This window comes from Gouania willdenowi, chromosome 13 (assembly GCF_900634775.1).
Source record: "Gouania willdenowi chromosome 13, fGouWil2.1, whole genome shotgun sequence".
In the NCBI taxonomy this organism is placed as follows: Eukaryota; Metazoa; Chordata; class Actinopteri; order Blenniiformes; family Gobiesocidae; genus Gouania; species Gouania willdenowi.
The window spans coordinates 11,106,148-11,113,727 of record NC_041056.1 but is presented as its reverse complement, the minus strand read 5'-3'; the positions used below and the strand labels follow the sequence as shown (position 1 = coordinate 11,113,727).

General features: G+C 36.5%; 1 protein-coding gene across 1 annotated transcript in view; it reads right to left on the bottom strand.

Moving 5' to 3' along the window:
* Positions 1-1,711: 1,711 nt before the first annotated feature.
* Positions 1,712-7,580, bottom strand: part of LOC114474850 (membrane-associated phosphatidylinositol transfer protein 3-like) — a 115,662-nt gene continuing 109,793 nt past the window's right edge. Inside the window, exon 20 of the mRNA XM_028465412.1 lies at positions 1,712-5,606. The gene's annotated coding sequence lies outside the window, so the exon portion shown is untranslated. The remainder of the gene's footprint in view (positions 5,607-7,580) is intronic.

The following is a 7,580-nucleotide window of genomic DNA, read 5'->3' as shown; positions in this document are numbered from 1 at the left end:
TTAAAGCAACATGTTATGAATCCCTGCACTGTGTTTTGTAATATCAATATATGTTTCATTCAGTTGTGCAGCAACATTTACTGCTTGGTAAACAGAACAATGGCAATTTGTGTTGCAGGGTTTCAGTTTTGTGTATCATGCATGCTCAGTGTGTAGCGTGCACTAGGGATAGATTTATGAATCGTGGGTTCAGTGCTAATGAGCGCCCCTCACAATATCCTTGAAATGTGGATTGCTCTTGTCGTACCCTGTGGCTGCTTCTACATCAGGAAGCATCACATTTTCTAAATCTTCAGAGAGAGAAAAACAAATGCTACAACAGTGGTTCTCAACCTTTTCAGCCCGCGACCCCCAAAATAAAGGTGCCAGAGATCGGGGACCCCACTGTACCTGAAGGTAGTTGAACACAGACATGAACATTGAATAACAGTCATGTGGATATATGGTCATCTTAAAGATGTAAATTATTGTTTGAATTAGGAATAAAATGGGTTAAAAATGACCAAAAATGGTAGAAAAGGTGTTGAAATGGGATTTTAAAAATCCACAGAAATAGGTAAAAGATTGGTTTCATTATTGGAACAATTAGTTTAAACTGGCAAATATTGGTCATGATTGCGGTTAAATTGGCCAAAATTAGAATGAATTATAGTGAAAAGAAGTTTAAAAATGACAATAATGGGTCAACATATGCAACATTAGGTGGAAAAGTGGTGTACAGGCGTTAGAAGTCCTGAAAACGTCTTGAAAGTGGAAAACATTTGCAGAAAAGGTATTGAAATTTCATAGAGAAGTGGCAGAAATGGGAGTAATGTCACAAAAATGCATTAAAAGGAGCCAAAATATGGTTAAAATATGGCAAAAGAAGTTGCAGGAAAAAGGTAAAAATAAGCAAAAATGGGATCAAATTGATTCATAGTTTCTCAAAGGCATCTGGCAAAATTTATAAATTCAACTAACATTTGGATTTTGTTGCTGCTGGTGTGTAGTCGGCTTGAATAAAAAATAAAATTACAAATTTCTATTGTTTTTCCTGACCTATACAAATATCTACTATTCATCATCCTGCTAAATTGTATATTTAGGCTCAAAATCGGTCCCCTCCTGTTATGTCTGAAATACACACCTTCCCTCCAGTGAACAGATGACTGGTCTAAACTCAAAATTCAGATCAGGCCTGGATTGATTAAACAGGAGTAGAATTAAGACCCACAGCTGTGGCCTTGGGGTCGGTGGCAAAATGCCGGATTTCTAATGCCATCCGATTAATCAGAACTAAATCAAACTGGCTAATTCATTGCTCTGATAGAAAGGCTCAGCAAGTGAAAGATGAAATGTCTATTTATAGAACAGGGATTTTGCATTCAACTGGCAGCGAGGACAGGTTCATAAATATACTCATTGAATAGTTAAATTAACGCAGCTTTCAGGTATTCAAACTCTGTTAGTTCAAGTCACACTCAACTGTGGAATACATTTATTCTCACAAGAATTAAAGCCTACACAAATACAGAAATAGGTTTTTCATCACAGGTCTGTACAAAAAAAATGTGAGGTTTGCAGCATGGAGACATATTTCCTTCTTGTATATAAACATTTATACTGTACATACATATTGACATTTTGCAGTGGAATTTTGCAGCAGGATATTATTTTTTTAAAGAGGTTTCAAATCCTGCTGCTTTTAGAAGATCATGTAAAAATAGAGATGTTCTGTTAAGGTCTTGATGAGTTTGATATACTGTATATATGAAATATACCATATACAATTTGAATCACATATGAGGCAATGAGGTGAAAAACCAAAGCTAACTTCTATATCAATTAATATTGTAGACCAATTAATTAATTCCCAAGATTGGGCAGTTTTTTTCTCTCTTAAAATTAAATATTTTACATCGTTGGCATCACCAGATATTTCAGAGTTTCAAGTACAAATTTCACAAATAGTTTTTCCGATGACAAGTTATAAACTTACCAGTATCAAATAAAAACATGCACTACAGACGATACTATACCCATCTAATATTTGTCATAAATTAACTTTGTTGTACCAACATCAGCAAGTGTAACAGATTCCAGCAAGTTCATTTTGTCTTCTTTTTTGAAATAACATCTTAAGATTTTAATTTATTCAGACAGGAAATTAACTTTGAAGTTTACTTTGATCATCTACTGATTACTTTGATGTGTCCCTATGAGTTCTTTCATAAGGAAAGCATCAAAGCATCTACTGATTGCTTTGATGTGTCCCAACAAGTTCTTTCATAAGGAAAGCATCAAAGCATCTACTGATTGCTTTGATGTGTCCCAACAAGTTATTTCATAAGGAAAGCATCAAAGCATCTACTGATTGCTTTGATGTGTCCCTATGAGTTCTTCCTGAGAGAAGTCACAAAGTAAATTTCAAATTACATTTCCATAAAAAAGTTGTCTGAATGATCTAAATCTTAACATATTATTTCAAAAAAGAAGACAAAATGAACTTGCTGAAATATGTTATACTTGCATATTAGGTATAACAGAATCTGTTTAAGAGCTGACTGTGTGTTTACTGGGAACATATTACTGTTACAAAGGAAACAATGTCTAAATGCATACAACAAAACCCTGTTTGAGATCCCAGCAAGTTTGAACAACAATACACAATTACCAAGTAAAGCTAATGTGTGCACTGTAATTACAGGGGCATCACAACAGGAAATCACACATTTATAGAAGTGATTAAATATTTCATTACTGGACCACCTGTGATTCACAGGAGGTGTGAAAAGAGAGGCCGTGAATCCCTCTAGGCTTGAACATATCATTCTTCTCAGCAGGTTGTCAGATGAAACAAGAGAATAAGAAGTCTGAAGATTTTTTTTCCTTTTACAGTATACGTATAAAATAGTAATTCTCTGACACAATGCTTCAACCCAGTGCAATAAAAAAAAAAAAGTTTTGTTCTGAGGAGCCGACAGTAGAGAGAGAGCTGCAGTAAGAATATGCAGATCTGGTAAAACGGTCTTTTGTTTTCTCTGCACAGGCACATAAAAATCACAGCAGGCTTCAAGTTCCCAGGATGTACAGCTTTACACCACGCACGCACAGACACACACAGTATTTAGTACGGTGGCCCTGAGAGCTCACAACACAACACAAAATGCCCTGAGAGTTCACAACACAGAATGACAAACACCACACAATACAAAATGAAAGTGCATATAAATACAAACGCTACAACGCAACCAACAATGGAAGTCAAAATTCACGACAAAAAGTGACGTTGACGTAGGTACAGTACATAAAAAAGTCCAAGAAGAAGATTGAAACCTAAAGTGACATTCGAAGGAATACTGGGAACAAATCCTTTGATTTGTCTTCTTTGTGGATTTTTACTTCCGTTGTTGGTGTGTATCGGGCTGCTTTCGTGTTGTGTTGCGGCCTTGGTCATTCTGTGTTGTGTTGTGAGCTCTCAGGTCATTTAGGGCCTGTGCACCTCTACTACGAAGCTGGATTTTCTCTTATCGCTCTAACTTCCTCCAATTTATTCGGATGCTGGCTAACGTCTTACCGAGCTAAATCACCATGGTAACTTATGCTGAACACCTAACCTGGTCACCGGTTAGGATAGGAAGTGGAAAAGATCTGAGTGACTACAAAAGGCCCGCCTCCTGACCAATCAGTTCTCTTGGAAAATGACCTTCCCATTGTTAGAAGATCCTTGTTGGTGCAGCTGTGTTTTAGGAAAAGAAAGATTATTAATGGATAAATGCAATCCTTTCATTGATCAATAACATCCTGTAGGAAAGATTTACATCTGATTGACTGATCTACATTCAGCTGATGAAGCCTGTGTTGGACACTCTCCGAATCCTGGTTGGATGAACTCATTCATTCTGTTATTCAGTTATTCATACATACTGTCAGCCTCAGATAAAACATACTACAGTGAAACGATGTGTTCTCATCCCAGTGTGTGAGATAAATTCAGAACTACCTGAATAGAAACACAAAGTGAAACGGATCAGAGCGCTTTCGGTTTATCATCCGATGGATTAATATTGTATAATCTCACGCTTCTATGCATTAACAGTGTCAGCAGCTTCCTGCCTGTGTCCGTTCCTTCCTGCTTTTTCTGCAGCAACAGTGTTGCTTTTGGTCTGAATTGTGACTTTTAATTCTTCATATTTAAAAAAAAAAAAAAATGATTCCTCAATTGTGACGTAAATTGCTCTATAGTTGGTCAGATGTTGCAATCTCCACCCGTCACAGCAGCGTGCATGTAGGCTGTCTGAAATCACCTCGCTTAAGTGAACGTGTTTATATCCTGCTGCGTAGTACACAAACTCTCTGACAAATAATGTTTTGTGAGGTGAAGCCCGCTAACGGAGAGATATCCCAGATATTCTTATCCAGCTTTGTAGTACAGGCCCTTTGTTTTGTGTTGTGAACTTTTAGGGCCACCGTAATTTTGAAAGCAAAAGTGTAATACAATATACATTGCCATTAGATCAACTGTAAAACTAAATGCTTTGGTCATACAATTAATTTCAGGTTCACGTCACACTAATAACAATTAAGGCTTTTGCCTATTCAACAAGTCCAAACAACAACAAAGGTTGAAAAGAGGACAATCAAAATATTTCTTTTTACAAGATTTTTGTATAGAAAAATATGTCTAAACAGAATAAGGTAGTGCCTGGATTTATTACATATTGAGCTGTGGTAAACCAACATAAATAGAATAGAATAGTGAATCTTTTCCTGGATTTTCTACCGTTGCACAATATCCAGCAATAATCTAAAAACACGACATACAAGTTTCATCACGAGTATTGTTGCACTCTCATAACTTTACAAATAAACATCAAGAGACAAATTGTCATTTGAACAATGCTGTCCAGTGACCTGTAAACATTTTCTTTTGTCCAAACAAAAATGTTAGATCCTCCAGTGTTTGTTCTAACCTTCGAGTGGCCCCAAGAGATTTGAAAAAGCTAAAAATTTGCTGAACTCTTCTCTTGCCCTTTCGTTCTTGAAGCAAAAACCACAGCAAGTCAACAACCACAGCAACATAGTGCAAATAAGCTCTCAAGGGCTTAGCATGTGCACATGGAAAAACTTCAAAGGCTGCAGACTGGCTTTGGAGTCTCTGTCAGATGGAATGTTCTGCTTCACTGCTTTGATAGGAATTCAGTGGATGAGAGTTAGACTGGAGTATATACAGAATGGAGGAATATAATAATTTGAGTCAGTGGCGAGGTTTCAGTTGGGTCAACCAGTTCCAGGTTTGCACATACTCAGGGTTAGGATCGAGTCTAGAAGAATGATCACCACCTGTTAACAAATTCAGATCTAATGCATGGTTATTGCATTTGGTCTGAAACGTGTTCAGGTTAATCACCTGCTCAGGCCAAAGTTTGCTGCTAAAAGCTTCAAAACATCCTCCACTCATCCATTTTTCACTTTCTCAAAGAGAGGAAAAAAAAAACTGTAAAATGGAAATGTACTCCATTTAAATAGTTTTACAATCAGAATTCACTTTCAATCTTAATAAATTTCCCAGGATTTAGTAGAGGAGCTGAAGCAACATCGGAGGCATACAGTGGTAAAATGTTGGGCTGTAGAGAAACAACAAGAAGATAATTAGTCAAATCTCACATTTTAGGAAAATGTTTTTGTTTTCACCAACTATTAAAATATATTCATGTTGGCTGAATAACTTTGATAATTATCATCAATGAGATGAGGGATAATTTGCAATTGCTCAGAGAAAAGCAAACAAGCCACGATAGGCAAAGCAAGGACAAAACTAATCAGATCAAATTAAATAAAGAGGGAGCAAATATGAGAGGAAATAAAAGTGAAACACTGGAAGAGATACGAAAAGCTACTACAAACTAAACGTACGTCAACTTAGCGACAAGTAACGTGGGGTAGGCCAATGTATTTCAATGTGATGTATTTTGTTGTAATATTGTAAGAGTGACTGCCCTCTATGGGTTGAAACCCTGCTATTAAAAATTGAATTTGGCTATTGGCTGAGAATAGAGGTTTGTGACATTTTGGTGGCTTCTTACATCATGGACCACCACTGTTAGCCCCACCCCTCCAAAAAAACCTAGCACCTGTGGACTCTACAAACTGTGGCGAGTAGGTTGGATTGAGATAATCGTTAATAGAGAGGTATAATGAGTGTTGAAAAGCTAGTTAGCATTGCATAGATTTTATATCATAGACTGGGCGTGCCTTAGCTGCTACAGGAGCCCCGCCCATAATCAAGGCCTTTTCTTTTATTTCCAGCCTAGACGCACACCAGCCAAAACCTCAGGGTTTAGTTACACTTAAAAGTAATATAAGACTGGCATGAAACCATCCGGTGAGACTCTCCATCCTTCTCTGCCAATGGATGTGAGAATCCTGTGTGTCTTGAATATTTTTGCATTGCATTAATATATATATGTCTTTTCAAGTTACCCAAAATAGGTTTGCTGACCCTCAGCGATGGTAGCGCTAGCAAATTATCCTTAAAGCTTCTCTCTGCTGTTCTATTCTAGAGCTACTCAATTACTCTAGTGCTCAGATCCTGTAGTTATAATTCACATTAAATGCTGTTACAATAATATACAGGGTTGAAAAACTTACATCATTTCTCTATGCCTCTCCTGCTGGTATAATTTATTTAAAAAAATTTAATTTTGTACCAAAAAAAAAAAGTAAAACTAATGCACAAGGACTGCAGAGTTGAATTTAATCATGCTGGATGTTTATTGACTTGGTTGAAACTCGACAGAAAAATCAATCTGGGTTTGTGTCAAGGTTTCGTGGAGCCTAAAGCTTTTAAAGGCTTAACAGACAATTCAGCAGAGCAAAAGGGGGAAAGCTGCATCATTCACTGCAGATTTATTAGCATTGTGTCATGTTTAAAAGCGTTAATGTAGCATTGATTGTTGTTCTGTGGAGGGAAAACAGAAAATATGACTTTTTAAACGCAGGAGCAATCTGAGCAGTTGTTTTTCGTCCTCACTGCCTCGTTGTCTGAAATAATTGGACCATTAGCAGTGTGTGTGCGAAATAAACAAGACTAGAGAGATGTTTGGTCATGACCAACATACCCTTAACTATTTTTTAAAGAATCATGTTTTGCAGATAAAGCTGGATGAGACTGTTTATTTTATTTAAAAAAGGGAGGATTTTATCGACTCATAAGGAAATGATTGTGCCTGCTCAGGCAACCTTTATAAGCCTGGACACAGTAGAACGTGAGTGTTCATATTGTCATCTCCAGGCTTCTCTTTAGCAGTGAGTGCAGCATTAGTATTCTAGCAGCTGTGTTGACTCGAATGCACCTTTTATGAGAAAAATGACCTCTTCAAAAAAACAAAAACAAAGACAGAAATCTCATTAATATTTATAGATGACAAGCTTGGGTTTGCTTTGAATTCATAAAACCAAATATAAAACTCAAATATGTTGCTCCTTCCTTGATTTAATCTTTATCAAATAAACAGTAGGAAAAAGTGTTTTCTTCATTTTTGATTTAATCTTTTTTTCATATTTTAAAAATTGGCATTAAAACCAGTGCTTGGTTTAGT